Source organism: Solanum lycopersicum, chromosome 6, assembly GCF_036512215.1.
Source record: "Solanum lycopersicum chromosome 6, SLM_r2.1".
Classification (NCBI taxonomy): domain Eukaryota; kingdom Viridiplantae; phylum Streptophyta; class Magnoliopsida; order Solanales; family Solanaceae; genus Solanum; species Solanum lycopersicum.
The window spans coordinates 32,258,367-32,279,103 of NC_090805.1; positions in this window are offsets into that span (position 1 = coordinate 32,258,367).

Sequence of the window (20,737 nt, forward strand, 5' to 3'; positions counted from 1 at the left end):
TGCTTTTCTACTAAGAAACTGTACTAGTATTTATTTCAAGAGGATTTACATGCAATGTTACGAAAAAGGGTCAAAATTATTTCTGAACTATGCGAAATAGACCATTTATATCCTCTATTACATTTTGGGATAAAAAATACCCCCGCCGTTATCCTAGGAGACCACAAATATCCTCAAGAATTAACACATCAATTTTTTAGTGATGTGGCATGTCACATAGGACTAATTCGTCCACCTAAGCGTTGCCAACAAGGATTCACTACAAAAGAACTAAACCTTTAGCGGCTATATATATATATATATATATATAAATATGTATGTATGTATGTATGTATGTATGTATGTATATATACATATACATGTGTGTGTCTGTGTATGAAACATTCTAGTTCGTAGAGAAAAGACATTGTACTAAATGGTTCTGGTAATTTTGTATAATATTGTTTTCTTATTTCTTTTGCCTCGTCTAAATTGTATTTAGCTTTGTAATAATATTCTTTAAATGCGCAAGTATATTCTTCTAAGTAACACATTTTACATATAACTAATTTTGTCATAAGTTGTCTATTTATTATTTTTTCTCTATTTTGTTCTCTTATATCTGTAGTCATGCCTCCAAATTCATTTCTTATTGCTGATTCATATTTATCTAGTATATCTATATTTGTTGCTGATGCAGATCCATCCATTTTCTTATCATTCCTAAGTACTTCTAAACTTTCCGAGGGTAGATTTTCTATCCATAATTTTGTTGTTCCTACAAATGTTCTTTCTATGTATCTTGGTGTTTTTGCTGTTTCTATTTTATTGTCTATTAACTGTTTAGACATATTTCCTATCCATATTAATATTGCTTTATTTATATCTGCGACACAATCTAAATCTAAAAAATTGTATTGTTCATTTGCTGGTTTAGGTGTCCAATTTTTATTTAATCTACTGTTCCATATTGCATTATTTCTATCTGATTGCTGATAGCTTTCTGTATAATAAATTGGTGGTGTTCTCCTAGGACTAACTCTAGGACTATTTCTGCGACTATTATCTGGGGTTTTAACTCTTGACGTACTAGGTCTATTCATATCTCCTGTGTTTATCTCTAATTTTTTCGGTTTATTTATCTGTTCTAGAATTTCTGTATATGTTTCACTTGATAATAATTTTTATTTTTGTCGTGTTGTGTCGGCTGTAAAAAGCCAATTGTAAAAGTCATAAAGAAAATAGTGTGTATGTCGGCCATAAATAAAGAAGAGGCTATTATGTAAAGTAGTAATAGTAAGTATTTTGTTTTCTTGTGTCGGCCAAATATAAAGAGGCCAAGTGTAAAGTATGTGTCGGCCAGGTTTTGGCCAAAAGTCTGTAAATTTTGTGTATAAATAGAGGGTTTCCCCTCATAAATAAAATCATCAATCCTTCATCTAACAATCTTCTCTCTACTCTTTACTCTCAATTCATAAATCCGCTTCCACCCCCTCCATTGGTATCAGAGAAGTTGTCATATATTTGCATAAAGACACCTAAACTTTTAAAGTGTCGTATCACACCACTAAACAACTATATATCGTTGTAAATTGACCATTTTTACTTATTCCGTCGTCTATGTAATGTGCGTGTTGCTCACTCACTAGGTAACCCGACCTGGCCTTTTTTTTTTTGAAGAAAATTCGTGAACTCCTTTTCATTTCATTTCTCAACTTTTCCCTAAAAAATCAAACCAAATACACAATGTTGTTGTTGACGGTAGTGTTGTTGTTGACAATCTCGTTGTTGATCATTGTTGATCGTTGTTGATGTGTATTTGTGAAGATTCTTAGAGATTGAAGGTCTAACATGTTAGGGTTCTAAAATCTTCACTATTTTTGATTATTCTGATTTTATGGATTATTATAGTGTAGAAGTGTTAGAATCGACCTCCTACAGTTGCCATTGTTACAAATACGATTCAACATTGCATTTGACATTTTCAATCAAAAACTAACCACAAAATTGAGAAGAAATTCAACCATAAAAAACTTTAAATTAACGTTTATATTGGAAATTAAAAGAGAAAAGACGAATTCCTACCTTATTTTCTTGAGGAAGATGATGAAGTCGTCAAAAAGAGAGAACCAATATTGTTCTTGCCATGAAAATCAAAATTTTAGGGCTACCAAAGGCTATTTTTGAGTTTAAATTGGGGAAGATACAAAAATTGATTAAACAATTAATATTAAAGAAAGAAAATGACATGTGGCTGTTTTAAAATGGTAAATAAAAAGGAAAAATGGCCGCCCATGACGCGCCTAACGTGCGTGTAAACAACCCATATGAGTTAATAGATAAAAATGGCCAATTTACAACGATATATAGTTGTTTAGTGGGGTGATGGGACACTTCAAAAGTTTAGGTGTCTTTATGCAAATATGGGACAACTTCGATGGTCTCTTTATGTCTTTTCTCTTCTCTTAAAGAAATGCAACTTTACTTATATATGAAAGTAATATAATTTATGTGGGAGATTCTCTAATCGATAACCATCACTATGAGCCTAAGAGATGGTACAACATCTTACCTCACGTTGCAAGAGCACCGTCCTATACCTTGCCGTCAATATAGAACCTGAACTACTAAGTGAATACGCTAGTCTATGCTAAAAAGCACGAAAGAATCATCTAAAAAGTATGACCCTTATTCTGTCCATGTTAGTTAAATGGTTTATGGGGGCTTGAGTTAATATGAACTCGCATCCCCATATCTGTGCTCAATACTACTCCCAAAAACTTAGCTCATATGTTCTTAAAACAACTTCTTCTATGTTTGAGGTAATTGCTCAAACTTAGCTTTAAAAGCTCTCTTGGAAATCATAGTTTCCTTTTTACTAAAACTATCCAAAGGCTATGTTGGAAGTCTAGCTTCCTTTCTTTCTAAAAATGTGAAAACATTTGTAACTCTTAGGGAATACTTAGTTCCGTTATAACTTTTGAGAAATGAACTCAACTCTATATTCTTTGCTTAACTTCTAACGTAACTCTTTCAGAATTAGTTCCCTTGTAACTTTTAAGGATTTAACTCAACTCATTACTCTTCGCTAAACTTGTATCTTGAGCCATAAAACAAAGTTAAAATGTTTGTTTAAGACTTTTGAAAACTTTAAGAACTTACTTTGAATTGCTTCTTAACTTTAAAATTTGACTCTTAACTTTTTTGACTTTGATCTTAAATTTTCTTGAATTGAATTATGAATTCAAGGTTCATGATCTCATGTTTATGGATAATTTCATGATATTTAGATGCACCTTAGAGTGTTCGAATCAACTAAAAAATTTGGGTACATCACTTAGGAACTAGTACAGGAAGATGGGGAATGAATGGAGTCTTAATGTGTCCTTGGAGCTCTGAGAGGTGCGGGGCACCAGAGCCTGACGAACAGTGTATGTCCTGAGGGGATTTGGTTGGCGTGGCGTGCCAGGGTCATAAGGGCAGAGTCTTTCCTGTGGGGCTTTGGCTGGCGCGGCGTGCCATGGCCTGACGGAAAGATTCTGTCTTGTGGGGCTCTGGTTGGCGCGGCTCCCCAGGGCCTGACAGACGGGCGTTTCGACTTTTATTTTTCATTTTTCATTTCTAAACCTTATAAACTTCCATGGATATTTTAACAGACACTTAGAATCACTAATACCCTCAATATCCAATAGATTAGACTCAAAAAACTACCAGGAAACACGAACCAAATCAACTAAAGGCATGCTACAACTCAACCAACAAGAATTTAACAATTGTTCTTCAAGAACTTCATTTTTCATCATTCAATCTACTTAACATTTGCTGAGTTAAATAAGTTGATGTGTGGGAAACTAAACCAACACAAAAATATCTCACATACCTTGATAGGGATCACCTTCCACAAGTTTCACTCATAAAACCTTAGCATTCTTGATTTTTCTCCCTTCTCCTTCTTTTTTTTTTCTCTTTTCTCCTAAGCCCTAAGCGTGAATAATTTTCTAAAACTGAATTAAACTAAGTTTTTACCCTAATAAATCCCTAAAAATGAATTAGGAAATACATTAGAGAAAAGACTAGTTTGCCTTTCCTTAAATACGTATTGGGACTTTCTGTTAGTGAAAAACTTACAAGATAATAAAATTGCAAGATTACAATTGAAAAAAATGAAGAAAGTAATCTCTTCAGGCTGAGGCGCGGATATCTCGCTCTCTTTAACGAGATTCAAACCCACTGCAGCAAATGTTTTCACCGGCCCAGCAGTAGTCCTCTTTGACTTGTCCCCTCCAGGATACAACAGTCTTTACAAAGTATAACTCAACAACTATGGACAAGAGTTGAGTCCAAAGCTCCACAAAAAAGAACACCTCCCTTCAACTAATAAGAACTCTCTTTTAGACTAACTCTTTCACTCTTTTTTTTCTCTTATGAATTGTGTGTCTCTAAAACCAAATGAAGACTACCACTATTTATACTACAAGAAGTCTTCCTAGCAATGAATAGGAAGATAATGGAGGTAGTAAATAGTGAAGATAATGGCCTTAGGAGTTTCATAGGTTACAATGGGAGTTACATAGGTTACAATGGGAGTTACATAGGTTACAAAGAGTAATGGAGGAATTAAGAATGAAATACATTGATGGATAACCAATGCTAATGGATGATGTAGAAGTCATCCATTCCAATGTTCATTCTTATAACTCCAAAATAAAGCAATTTAATATGTTAAATATTAGTATTAAAATGCTAATAACCTAACAATCCCCCACTCATTTTAATATTTAGATAAGAGAGTATACCAGTTGAAGGAAGACTACTATGCATAATGAAGGTGTGCTCTGCATTGAACCTCCACTTAGTGAAACAGTAACTTTTACTCCAAGAGTCGTAGTGGTCTCAGACTTGAACTATGACTGCTTAAGGGAAATAAAATATCACTGCTCACACATAATAATCAAGGTGTTGACATGAGCTTTAACAGCCAGCACGTTATGGCCATGTGTTATCCCGGTTTCATGAGTGCATTCGAGAAGAAGCCCCATTCTCATAGGAAGCGACCTACTTCCACACATCACATAGGTGAAATCTATCGAGAGTGCTCCTGTAAGATTAAAACTCCACTCATACGGGCTATAAATATTCATTAAGAGTTTTATCAATTCAACCTTCACAAACTACAGGAAATAATGCACTCACATCATAGGGAGGGAAAAAATAGTGCATTTTTCACAACAAGTCATCATATGATTAGTTTTTCCCTTTGAACCTGGTTATAGGATCTCTAGTCCCCACGTTGGGTTTCCTCATATATGACTCAAGGATTTGTAGGCTTCAATCCCATCCCCCTCGATGTGCTCCAGACCTTTTCTCTTGTTAAGGCCTTTGTAAGAGGATCTGCAAGATTGAAGGAATATTGATTGTATTAAAGTGTTAACCTAATAAGGGAATACATGGGAGATATATATAGGAGATATAGGAAGGAGTACTAATCCTAATAGGACTAGGATTAAGGAGTACTAATCCTAATAGGACTAGGATTAGTACACAGTAAATACTAATATTATTTTATACTATTTATTTAATACTATCTATTATTATCCCCCCTCAAGCTGAGCTGAGCGGAAGCGAACGGAAGCTTGGAACTGAGGTAATCGTGCTGTCGGCTCGGGAGAGGTTTGGTGAGAATATCAGCCGGTTGTTCTTCAGTGGGTACATACTGCACAGTCATGGTGTCGGCCTGAACTTCATCGTGAACAAAGAGACAGTCGGTATCAACATGCTTCATTCTGGTGTGTAGGACGGAATTCTTGGCCACACAGATGGTTGATTTGTTGTCACAATAGAGAGCAGGAACAATGTGAGTGGCGCGGAGTTCGCGAAGAATATATGTGACCCACATGGTCTCAGCAGCAAGAAGAGCAAGGGCGCGGTATTCAGCTTCAGTCGAGGACCGAGAGACCTTGGGTTGTTTTTTTGTACACCAGGAGATCAGGTTCGGCCCCAAAAAAACGAGAAACCCCGATGTAGATTTTCTGTCATTTTTATCATTCGCCCAATCTGAATCTGAGAAACCCCGAAGCTCCAAGTCCTCGGGTCGAATGAGTAAACCACGATCAAGAGTGCCAAAAATGTACCTGAGAATGCGTTTTAGACAATGGTAATCATATTCACTTGGTTGATGCATGCGCTGAGCAACTCGGTTGACAGCAAACTGGATGTCAGGACGGGTAATGTCCAGATACTGTAGAGCCCCAATGAGGCTGCGGAAGTGGGTGATATCGGCAAAGGGGGTGGCGACTCCATTCGTAGACGAAGAGACTGCCATCGGTGTTGGTTGACTAGTGCATTTTTCCAGTCCAGCTTTCTGCAACAGATCTCGAGCATATTTTGACTGATGAAGAAACAAACCGCTGCCTGTCCGAGAAACCTCCATTCCCAGAAAATAATGTAACGGGCCAAGGTCCTTCATTTTGAAGGTAGTATGCATAGCTCGAGTGACATCCTGAATGAGAGCTACAGTAGAGCCTATAATAATGATATCATCTACATAGACAAGAAGAATGACTGTACCGTGTGCTGAATGTCGAGTAAACAAACTCGTGTCGTGTACGCAACACGTGAAGCCGAGTCCCTGGAGGAACATTTTCAGATGTATGAACCAAGCATGGGGGGCTTGCTTGAGCCCATACAGAGACTTCTGGAGTTTGCAAACATTTTGAGGGAAGAGGGGATCAACATAGCCTGGTGGTTGCGTCATGTAGATAGTTTCATCAAGCATGCCATGAAGAAAATTATTGGAAACATCCAACTGATTGATGAGCCAATTTTTGCGCACGGCGAGTGACAGTACCAAGTGAATGGTTTCCTGCCGAATAACAGGACTGAATGTCTCGGAGTAATCAAGCCCATACTCCTGATTGTAGCCTTTAGCAACCAAACAAGCCATGTACCTGGAAATACTGCCATCTGTATTGTGTTTAATTTTGTACACCCATTTACATCCCACTGGGTGCCGCCCATGGGGCTTAGGTACAAGAACCCAAGTTTTGATCAGTCAAAGACTTAAATTTGTCATCCATAGCATGATGCCAATAAGCATTTTTTGAGGCAACAGAGTAGGTTGTTGGTTCACTATCGGGAAGGGGTGTATTTGGTAGTATGGTAGCCTGAAAGGTTTTGGGTTTAACGATACCGGCTTTGCCACGGGTTAACATGGGATGAGTATTGGGGGGTGGCACGGGCGGTGGTGATTTGGGGGTGGCCGGGAAGGACCCAAAACGAATCGAGCTGGAGATGTTGTGGGTATGGGGTGGTTCGGGTTGGTTGTGAGTGTGGGTGGTGGTTGCGGGTGTATTGTGGGTGACGGTCGAAGGGGTGATGAGGGGTGGTTGGGTAGGGGGTGGAGGTGTGGAGGTGTGGGGGAAGGTGGTGAGGGACCCTGTAAGTATGTTGGAAAAAGGGGAAGGACGCCAATGAATGATGTATTTGTGGAGGAGGAAATAGACTCGTAGGGAAACTCATTTTTGACAAATTTGACATGACGAGATATGTAGACTTTATGAATTTGTGGGTCAAGACAGCGATAACCCTTGGAGGTAGGATGATAGCCCAAAAAAATACAAGGATGGGATCGGGGTTGTAATTTGTGAGTAATATGAGGGAATAGCCAAGGGTAGGCAAGACACCCAAAGACGCGGAGGTTGGTATAATTGGGAAGTTCTTGCTAAAGGAGTTGATAGGGTGATTTGTTGGAGAGAGTGTGACTGGGAATTCTGTTAATGAGGTAGTTTGCGGTGGCTAGAGCTTCTACCTAAAAGGAGACAGGGAGATGAGATTGATGTAGAAGAGTAACCACCGTTTCAATGAGATGCCGATGCTTACGCTCAGCCACCCCATTCTGTTCGGGAGTGTATGGACAGGAGGTTTGATGTATAATTCCCAGGGATTGCAGAAACTGGCCAAAGATGTTATTTACATATTCCTTTCCATTGTCACTTCGAAAAAGTTTAACATGAGAATTGAATTGTGTTTTGACCAGTTTTTCAAAGGTGACAAAGGTGGTGTATGCCTGTGATTTGTGTTTTAGTGGGTACAACCAAGTGTATTTTGTAAAATCATCCACAAAACAAATATAATAGCGAAAACCAGCAAATGAAGGAATAGCAGTAGGACCCCATAGGTCAGAATGAATAAGTTGAAAAGGTGCAGTTGTACGCTTCTCAGATGAAGTAAAAGGTAATTTATGAGATTTAGCAATTGAACAGGAGTCACAATTGTTTACATGAATGGAAGAAAAACCTAATTGAGACATTAAAGAATTTATTATTTGAGTAGAGGGGTGACCCAGACGACTGTGCCACAACAGACTGTGGCCATCAGCCGAAAGAGCCACTGGAGCCACAGGAACGCTTTCTGAAACTGGGTGGGCAGATGAACTTGTGCTAGGAAGAACGTACAGACCATGCTCACAAGGGCCCTAAAAAATCACCCTCTTGGTAGTATTGTCTAGGATCAGAAAATCATTAGAGGTGAACAAGAGTGAGCAATTATTGTCTTTTGTGAATTGGTGAACTGAAAGGAGATTAGCTTTAATAGAAGGGACGTGGGTAAGGTTACCTAGGTGAAAGATAGCGGTGGGGGTTTTAATGGTACCCGTGCCAGTGTAAGAAATATTAAAGGACTCACCGTTGCCAACAGTAATACCATTGGAGCCATGATATGGATTTGGAGCGTTAAGCTTGGATAGATCAGAAGTAACGTGCATGTTGGCCCCAGTATCCAACAACCATTCAGAGGAAGGGCCGGCTTGAGATGCGTAATTGGCACGGTTATCACTATTTCGGCTCTCCTCATACCGAAACCAGCAACGAACAGCGGTGTGTCCTGTTTTCTGACAGATTTGACAAGTTAGACGATCCCGCTCGTAAGTGCCCTGCCCGCCCCTAGAAGATGACTGCCCGCCGCTGCCGAAGGAGTGCAGGCTGTTGTTGCTGCCGTGCTGCTGACCGTCGTACGATGGACGACTGCCCTGCCGACCGTCACGCCCGCGGCCTCCGCTGTTTCTGCCATAGCCACCGCGGCTCCCCTGCCGGCCGCCACCACGCCCCCCGCGATAGTTCTGGCTTGCGGTGAGGGCAGTGGCCGGCTCCATAACAGCGGTTTCTCGGTGAAGAAGTTTGCTCTCCAGATCCACGTTGAGTTCTTCACTTCTTAGCCACGAGGAGAGAGTAGCCAGGTCAACGGGCGTTTGACTGATGCGAACCGCCTGTTTAATGGAGGAGTAAGCTGATGGGAGCCCCCGAACGACGCACATGCCGAGATCTTTTTCGGGAATGATTTCGTTCACGGTGTCGAGGGCTGTGATGATGGTGGAGACCTCGTCTAAATACTCCGCCATAGTTTTCTTGCCTTTGGTAATTGTGTGGAGACGATCACGCAATTGAAAAATATGAGAGTGGGAAATTGATGCATAGCGTGTTGCGAGGGCCGTCCATAGGGCTGAAGCAGTTGTGTAGGATCGGACGTGTTTCTGAACTGTGAGAGAGATGACCGCAATCAAACATGATCGGATCTGGCCATCCACGGCTTTCCAGGCGGCATGGGCCGGATTGGTTTTTTTTGATTTGTCCATGGCGGTGATGACTGCCGGCGGCGATTTTGTGCTTCCATCGACGTATTTGAGAAGGTAATTGGCCTCAAGGGCTGTAAGAACGGTGATTTTCCATGTAGGGTAATTTATGTCAGATAATTTTTCGGGAATCAGGGAATGAAGATGCCTGAGAAGGAGTTTAACGCCAGTAGGAAGTGAATCGAGAGGATCCACCTCGATTGTCATGGCTGCCACCGCCCAAGAGAAGAGAGGGAATGATCGGTGCCCTAAAGAGAGAAAAAAACCTAGAGAAAAGAAGATCTAGGTTTTCTGGCTCTTGATACCATGAAGGAATATTGATTGTATTAAAGTGTTAACCTAATAAGGGAATACATGGGAGATATATGTAGGAGATATAGGAAGGAGTACTAATCCTAATAGGACTAGGATTAAGGAGTACTAATACTAATAGGACTAGGATTAGTACACAGTAAATACTAATATTATTTTATACTATTTATTTAATACTATCTGTTATTAAAGATTATCACAAGATTTGACATAATCAACATTAATGGTACCATTTGTCAAATACGATCTTACATTACTGTATTTCCTTATAGGTCTTAATTTACCGTTGTAATAACGGTTTTGAACTCTACCAATTGCAGCGGTGCTATCATAATTAATTAAATAGGAGGAATTGGTTTTTCAAAATAAGGAATTTGAAACAATAAATCTCTTAACCAATTCGCTTACTCACTAGCTGAAGCTAAAACAATTAGTTCAGCCTCCATGGTAGAGTTATCAATTATAGTTTGCTTTTTTGATCTCCAACAAACAGCACCACCACCTAAAGTAAAGACATAACCAATGGTAGAACAGGAATCACCTGACAAAGTGTTCAATCCGCATCACAAAAGCCTTCAAGTACAGCAGGATATTTTTTATAGAACAAACCACAATTTTTTGTTCCAATCAAATATCTCATAACTCTTGTTATAGCATGCCAATGTTCATTACCTGACTTGCTTGTAAACCTGTAAAGTACTCCTACTGCATATGCAATATCAGGCCTAGTGCAATCAGTCACATATCTCTAACTTTCGATTGTACTAGCATATTTCTTTTGATTTATTACATCATTTTCACTTTCAACGGGAAATAAGTGAACACTTGAATCAACAGGAGTAGCAACATGCTTGGAATCATGAAAGTTATATTTTTTCAAAATTTTCTCAACATAATGTGACTAGTCAAGGAAAATCCCTCACATGTTCTTGTTATTTTTATTCCAAGAATAAAATTTGTCTCACCAAGATCTTTCATATCAAAATGGCTTCTAAGAACATTTTTAGCTTCATCAATAACATTCATGTTAGAGCCAAAGATCAACAAATCATCAACATAAGGCAAATAATCACATGAGAATTATTCCAAGACTTATGATATATGAACTTATCACACTCATTTGTTTTAAAACCATTTTCAATCATGCAGGAATCAAACTTTTCATGCCATTGCTTTGGTGCCTGTTTCAAGCCATATAGGGATTTAGTAAGTTTACGTACTTTGCTTTCTTGGCCTACTTCAACAAAACACTCGGGTTGGTCCATATAAATTTCTTCATTTAGGTCTCAATTTAGAAAAGCAGTTTTTACATCCATTTGATAAATTTGCAAACCAAAAATTGCAGTCATAGCAACTAAAAGTCTAATGGATGTAATTCTTGTTACCGGAGAAAAGGTATCAAAAAATTCTAGGTCTTCTAATTGTTTAAAACCTTTTGCGACTAGCCTAGCTTTGTATTTATCAATAGATCCATCCGGTTTCAACTTTTTCCGTAAGACCCATTTACAACCAAATTTTTTATAACCCAGTGGTAAATCAACTAACTTCCAAGTTTTATTAGAAATTAGAGATTCCATTTCATCATTTACAACCTCTTTCCAAAAAATAGAATCATGTGAAGATAATGCTTCTTTCAAAGTTAGAGAGTCATTTTCAACATTAAACACATAAAAATCAGGACCAAAATCTTTTTCTACTCTAGCTCTTTTACTTCTTCTTAACTCAAAATCAACAACTTCTTTATTTTTCAAAGTTGAAGTAGAAGAACTAGGTAGTGACAAAATATTTTGTTCAATCCTTTGACCCCCACTATTTTTAGTATCAAAAGGAAATTTATTTTCATGAAAAATAGCATCAGCAGATTCTATTACAATATTATCTTCAAGATTAAAAATTTATAGGTTGTACTATTTGAAGCATAGCCAAGAAAAGCACAAGTAGTAACTTTCTTATCCAACTTTGTAATCTTGGGATCCATTAGCCTCACAAAGGCTAGACAACCCCAAACTCTTAGATATCCCAAACTTGGCTTGTAACCTTTCCACAATTCAAAAGGTGTCAATTTAGAATTTTTATGAGGCACACGATTCAACACATAACAAGCAGTTAAGATAGCTTCACCCCAAAAATTTAAAGGTGCATGTGATTCAATAAGCATGGCGTTAGTCAATTCAATCAAAGTTCTATTTTTCCTTTCTGCTACTCCATTAGACGAAGGAGAGTAAGGAGGAGTAGTTTCATGATATTCTAAATGATCTAACAAAAGAATTAAACTCATTTGATTCATATTCACGGCCTCTATCACTTCTAATTATTTTTATTTTTCTTCCAAACTGATTTTCAACCTCATTGAGATAAGTTTTGAAATTTTCAAAAGCATCACTTTTATTTTTCATCAAGTAAACATATGTAGACTTAGAAAAATCATCAATGAAAGTGATAAAATATCTATTACCTCCACGAGTTAGAATTCCACCAAGTTCACAAATATCAGTATGAACTAATTCTAACAAATCAGTTTTTCTTTCAACTTGAAAATGAGGCCTTTTAGTGATCTTGGCTTTACTACAAGCCTCACATTTTTCAAAATTCTTTTTAACCATTGGGATTAATCCTAAACTACTCATGATTCCAACATAACGATCATTAATATGACACAAACGAGCATGCCAAAAATTAGTAGAAGAAAGCATATAAACAGAAGTAGAAGTTTTATTCATTTCAACATTCAACTTAAACATCCCATCACATGCATACCCCTTCCCCACAAAAATACCTTTCTTCACTATTACATATTGATCAGATTCAATAATCTGTTTAAAGCCTGCTTTATTAAGAAGAAAACTAGACATCAAATTTTTTCTCATAGAAGGAGTATAAAGTACATCTTTCAATGTTAATATCCTTCCAGAAGTAAAACACAATTCAACATCTCCCTTTCCAAGCACTTGAGTAGTGTGGGCATCACCAAGCATGATAGTTTTGAGCTCCTCAAAATGAGTATATTTTTTAAACCAGTCTTTGTCATAACAAACATGACGGTTTGCACCAGAATCAGCCCACCATCCATCAACATTCTCAACCATGTTTATGTCGGTAATTACCGCCACAAAAGGTTCTTTGGTAACGTTTGCCTGAGGGTTAGGACCACGTTTTCGAAATCTGAAAAATCGAGCAATATGCCCACTCTTGCCACAAACAAAGCATGGTCCCTTTTCTTGAACTTGTTGATTTTGTGCTTGGTGATTGTCACCATTATTTTTCTTGGGAGGTCTACCATTATTTTTCTTGAATTTTTTATTCTTAGGCTTTAAAGAAGTATTTTTGTGAGTTTCAGGATTAGCATTATTCAAAGTAATTAAATTTACCTTCGATGTGATTTTGTTCTCTTCTATTTGTAAAAGTGCATCTTGGCCTCTTGCTTCTTCTTCCATGCGGATTTTCATTATCAAGGTTTCAAGAGAGGTTCCCTTTTGTTTGTGGCGCATAGTTTTTTGAAATTCCTTCCAAGAAGGTGGAAGTTTATCCACTATGCCACAAACAATAAGGTTATCTCCAATTTTAACCTCTTCGGATCTAAGCTCTCCAACAATCATGATGAAGTCTTGAGCTTGATCTACCAATGATTTGTTGTCCACCATTTGGAAACGAAAAAATCTACTAGCTCCATATTTTTTCGCTCCAGCCTCTTCGGTATCATACTTACTCTGCAATGCCTTCCAAATTTTCTTTGCACTAGAGTAAGTTCTATCATAATAATCATAAAAATTATCAGATAGACAATTAAGAAGATAATACCTACACTTATAGGAATCACCATCGTACTTTTCCACTTTCTCTAGACGAGAAATAGTTTCATTATCATTCATAGTGGTGATGTCTTCTTTATTTGGATTCTTCTCGGTTAAAACATAAGAAACATTGAGAAGACTTAAGTAGAAAAGTACTTTACCTTTCCATCTCTTGAAATGGTTATCATTGAACCGAAATGGCTTTTTAAGATCTCCCATCTTAACATCCGCAATTTTTTCAATTGGAGCCATCTTTGAATCTCCTTAAAATTGTTAGTGAAAAACTTACAAGATAATAAAATTGCAAGATTACAATTGAAAAAAAATGAAGAAAGTAATCTCTTCAGGCTGAGGCGCGGATATCTCGCTCTCTTTAACGAGATTCAAACCCACTGCTGCAAATGTTTTCACGGTACAACATTAGTCCTCTTTGACTTGTCCCCTCCAGGATACAACAGCCTTTACAAAGTATAACTCAACAACTCTGGACAAGAGTTGAGTCCAAAGCTCCACAAAAAAGAACACCTCCCTTCAACTAATAAGAACTCTCTTTTAGACTAACTCTTTCACTCTTTGTTTTCTCTAATGAATTGTGTGTCTCTAAAACCAAATGAAGACTACCACTATTTATACTACAAGAAGTCTTCCTAGCAATGAATAGGAAGATAATGGAGGTAGTAAATAGTGAAGATAATGGCCTTAGGAGTTTCATAGGCTACAATGGGAGTTACATATGTTACAAAGAGTAATGGAGGAATTAAGAATGAAACACATTGATGGATAACCAACGCTAATGTATGATGTAGAAGTCATCCATTCCAATGTTCATTCTTATAACTCCAAAATAAAGCAATTTAATATGTTAAATATTAATATTAAAATGCTAATAACCTAACACTTTCATCAATCCAACAACCTAATTTTTGAAAGGCATATCTTCCTCATACAATATTGAAATCGTGCAAACTCGGCGCCGTTGGAATGATCTTTCCAAGGGATTTCCGACCATATAAAGAACTGACTTTAACCCATCCTGAGCTAGTTGTTATGGCCTTTTGAAAATAACAAAAACTCTCTTTCTTAACTTTAGGAATATTTCCAAATTTCCCCTTTTCTTTCCAAAAGTGATAAATTTTAGTTTCTTAGCTTATTCTTGGCTATTACGTGTTACGAGATGTTACAGAGGCTCTAGATTACCTTAGTTCATTTTGAGGTTCCTAACAATATCCCCCAGTTGGGAACATTCATCCTCGTATGACACCTGAAACATTTTAAACATTTTCAAGAACTCAATGACCTAGACAACCCACATCATTCAATGTAGTTATAACATAAAATTCAATGCCCCAAACTTAAAAGGAACATCAATTTCGTAGAAGTATGCACTTAATGCAACATAAGTAAGTAGAACCTTCATTCACTCACCCCTAATGCATCAAACACATAGTCATGTGTCATGTTCGTGGGAGGAACATCGTTCTCCTAATCATGACATGATTTTTACTTTTCATTTCACCAAAAGACTCAGTATGCAATAATCTTTAAACCTTACATAGGCATGTTCAACACTATCACTCAAGAGGTAAATAAATAACTCATATTAAATGCACACAGATCATGAGTAATGTAGATCAAGAAAAACCTTTATCATTTAGACATAATATAATCATGAAAATAAATCATATCACCATGTTTTTTTTATGTTTAAGGAGGAATGTCCTTCTTCTTAACATGCTCACATGTCATCATAAAGTTCATATACAAGCATTTAACCAAGGTCAGTTCATTTTAAGGAGAATTCCTCCACTTCTAACCAATGCATGCTCATACTTCCTTCCTCATGAAGTCAAATTGGTAGATTACACCATACATATCATAACAATAGGAAGTTATTTCACAAAGTTCCAATTTCTAGCATGACACTAGTTTTCATAGACATGTATCATTTAGGGAAAAATTTTACAATTCATAGGCACACATTAATGATATTGGCTAGACATACCATCATTTCTCAAGAGTGAACCTATGTTAATACTTTCCAAATCACAAACATCACACATTTTTAAATGGACACATCTTTTCTCATTTAAAGAACACTTAACACCTCATTGTGGGGCCAAAATACCCTCATATCAAAAGTGACATCAAGCATGTTCATTAGACCATCTCTTGAAGTCAAATGCACATTTACCATATGAAGATGCATAACAGCATGAAAACATGAATTTGATCAAAAATCCATGTTCATGCAATAATAACCTTTCAAAACACGCATAACATAGTGTCATATAAGACATGCATAATATATAGAGAACTTGCAACTTATACTCATATGCAAGACTCCCTAACATGGACAAGCTACTAAAAACTCTTTGGTTTCAAGCTTGAGTAAGAATAGAAGGAAAAGATAGAGATATCACAACCTTACTACTCAAATCATCATCCCCCACATAGGTAAACCCATTTAAGAGAAACTTATCTCAAGTAAGAGAACTTTAGCTTACCAACCTTTTTAACTAAGCACAACATCCCCCTATTGGGATATAAGCTTATGCACGCCCTTCTTAACATCACCTCATTCCTCTCTAAAGAAGGAACCATTTTATTACTAACTCATCACTCACACTCCATTAAGTGAGAATTTTCAAGAGATCTAACATGAGTATCTAAATCACTCCTCTTCATATCCATAACTCGAAGTGATTCTCAACATAGAGAAATTCAAGGAAGCTAAGTGTAGGAACATTCAGGATATTACAAACCTTAACATCTAGGCAGATTATCCCCCACTTGTCAAGGCAAATCAAGGCTAAACCTCCATGCTCCTTTCATAATGTGATTCTACACCATTTAAAATTTTCACTCCCACTCTCATAAAAGAGCTTACTAAATCAACACCATTAGGTACCACTCAAGCACCCCTATTTCGCTAGGTCCATCACTTAAGGAAAAGCTCATAAAAATCAAGTTAGGTCATACTACCCAACCATATAAGGCATTAACTACTCCATAGTTACCAAGGGTAGCTCCGTAATTTCATCACATTCTACCACCAATCCATAACAAGGTAAGTAGTGCCGAATTTAATCTTACAAGGTTCATCACCTTAGTTAGTTCATCTATAGACTTTAGTGAATTTCCCTTCAACTTGGGACTATAGAAATCCCGGATTCTAATCAAAACATAACACACATATTGGTACTCTTAAGATCCACTACTACCTTTCTATAGATTTAGGGTAACCATCCTGTCTAGATAAAACCTTAGGGGAAACATAGAGGAGATTTGGCCATAGAGTCCTCTTTCTTTTCTTCCAACACTAGGGCAAGGTAACTTCTAGGACATTTCAACCCATATCATCATCTTTAGTGGAACCTTCCAACCAATCATGCCTAGGTATTATCTAAGAACTCTTTTCAAATGACCATACGTAAGACCAAACTTAAAAGCCAACTAACCAATTTAAAGTTGGTCAACAACAATTATCTTCTTCTCCCTATGGGCTAAGGGGTACATACTTCCACTCTAAGTCGACCTTGGAGTAAAACATAATTCCAACTTATGGAACAAAACCCTCTCTTCCCTTTTTCCAACTCTTAAAATAGGTTCACATAGGGACTAATCAACTAGTCATAGGGGTTCTTCCATTAACTAGCACACTTCACAATCACCTTACAAAGTTTAACACATTATCTCCCTTCTTGAGAAGCAAGCCTATACAAAAGACTCCAATCCACACAAAGATAACAATGAAGCATTACTCATATAATAAGGGCAACATTCAACATTTCACTATTTACCACTTTTTTCCAAAACCTTTCTAGCCTATATCATAACATTATACTATCATTGCACATAATCATATAGGAATTCATTATCCCAAAAAAGATTTCATATGACCTTAGCAACTCTTATAGGGCTAGAATTACATCATAACATCACTTCTAAACATAGCATCTTATTTCTCATAGATTACATATAGCCATAAATGACATCACATCAAAATATTCCAAATTCACCTTCACATATACTCATCTAGTCTTTATAACCATAATAAGCATCAAAACTCGCATTTTCTCCCTTCAGCCTTGAGACATCATCCCTTCCAAGAAATCACATCTAAAAGAACATCGGACAAGGAAACATAAGAGAGAGTAAGATCAATGGCATGACACAAGAGTAATAAAGAAAGTGAAACTCTATCTTCCTATAGCCTCTCGCTCATAGATGTGTCGCGACTCACACCGATGAACAAGACTCTACTAGACGTGACATTATGAGACTTCGGACCCTAAAACCACTTTCTATAACCACATGCTCTAATACCACATTTGTCACAACCAAGGAGCAACCCTAGAAGCACATGGCGTACTTGACCTCTCGGAGGTCTTATACGAGCCCATAGACATCTTTTATCGCATTGCCATAGAAATTTAGCAGAAAGTTTAAAACTTTTCATAGCACAACATAATGCTAGAACACAACTTCACTTATAAAATCACAAGTACATAGTTAGATACTAAGTCTCTTTTGCCATCTTAAACTTGACATCAATAGAATATATTAGGGACACGACCCTTAACAACGTAAAAGAATAAAATAGACTATTACATAAACTTTAAATAACATCTTGCCATGAAGATCCTTGAATCTTAAGGACCCTTTTGAACTTGGGAGATATCTATCCATGTTATTAACTTTAAGAAAGATCCTCTAGCCATCACCACCTACACTTTGTCTAAAAAGGTGAAGAAGATGATATTATTAGAAGAATGCACTAAGTATGATAATCATGCAAAAATATGCATTTAAAGAGGAATTTTAGTTAGAAACCATGCATCATGTCTTTTAGTAAAACTTCATGAACAATTGGTACAATAAGCACGATACAGTTCATATACATCATATAGATATGAATACTATTCATAACATCACATGAAGTCATATATCACATTTAAGACACATTCATCATCTTCATAGTATTACCTTTCTTTACTTTAACTCATTACCTAAGCAACCTATTAGTAACACCTAGTGCAATGCATGAATAGTGTCCCATTCCACCATCCACACTCAAGTGTCACCTTAAAGTCACCAAAGTGTACATTCATGCAACCTTCATCATTTTAAGCATATGCATTCATAGAGACATAGCATAACATGAAACCTTAGACATAAGACCCACATACTTCATAGATCATACCATAAGAACCCATTCCTTTATTACATCATAGTCATACTCCATTTAGTCTTTAAGCACATCTCAAGACAATATGCAAGTCAATACTACCAATATCATCATAATGAAGTAATAGACAACATTGCATATATAAAGAGTCCATTTCATCAACATAACATGTATATCCAATAACATGCGTATTAAATAAGACCTTCCTCGTGTAGACAATAACACCAATATTATGCATATCATTACAACAAGTCTGTTAAAATCATCATGCCATGCATATGATACATTTACATATACATACCTTCCTAGAATTCTCTTCAAAAGCTACTTGTGCAATGTATAGGTACAGTCCCATCAATTCCCTCACCTACACTAAGAAACTTCCCTTAGGTAGTCCTAGTTAGGGTTCATCATCTTACTTTCATTGTTCATTTTACATTAGGGAAACTCCGTTTTAACCGACATTAGACCATGTGAGGTAAATATGGAATCCGGATTCATCCCCTCACACCGAAAGGAGGGAATCTTAATTTCAAGGTAAGCCATTAGCATTCATATAGCATCTAGGTGGATCCATTTCTAAGGTTTCTATTGGGGCTCATAGTTAAGGAACTAGGAGGCTTTTACTAGAAACCCTTTATATGATACCAAGCATTTATAGTTTCCACCTCATGAGAACATTGGTGAATCTACCTTCATTTAGGGAAGGGACGCCACATTTGGTGAACCTACCTTTCTTTTGGTAAGGAACACGTCTCATTGTTAAGTTCACTCGGTGCTAAGCTAACTTTTCCTTTTTGAAAAGCCTTTAAGTCTTTATTAAACATTTGTTCATAATATAGGCTTTAGGAGACTAACCCATCAATTAAATATATATAGATCATAGGCTAATGATGAGAATGTCCTTTCATCAAGACTTACATCATGTGAGAATATCCTTTCACATAATTATAACGTGATCTAACATAGAGTACAATCGAGGATGACATCCAAGAGACTCCCATTTACTAGATTATCATTAACATGCCTCATTCACATATTCACATGTGTATGTATACATATATGAGAAAACCTTTCACATCAACACATTTAGACACCACGTTTCATACTTCATTAGTCATATACATTACATCATAACATAGAAATAATATGTACAAGAGGATCACTTTCAATCCCTCATAATCATACACTTATCATCATCTCACATACATCACGTTCATACCTAATCATACATTCATAACTTATTTACATAAAGAAACCACCCTAAAAACTATTCCCTTAAGGTCCACATGTGCAATGTGTAGGTAAAGTCTTATATCCTTACCTACACTAGTACGCCTCTCAAGTCATCCTAGTGAAGATGCATCTTTTTACTTTCATTCGTTCAATTGACACCATGAACATGTTACCTTTATAGTTATGCATGAGATGTGTGTGTCTATATATTGGTCATGATGATCACCCAAGAGAAACACTATAGTTACTTTGGAAACCACCCTTGATATGATCACAACACATGTACCATATCCCTCAAGTCATAAAAAACCCACATATAGAGTATTAGGGAGTATAGACCACACTCCCACATTACATCATAGGTGACAAGAACATACTCAACATTTGAATAAGAGACTCCTAACATGCATAAGGTTACACATTCATATAGTATTACATAGGTAGGGGGTCATTCCACAATGGCATTTCTCACAATGAAACATGTAGACCATACCTAACCTTAACAACATCATTCACATAAACTTAACATTACAAATACAACCTAGTCATGATGCTAGAATTGGAGACTACACAAAACCTTCATTGTCATGATAATCATCATATTGA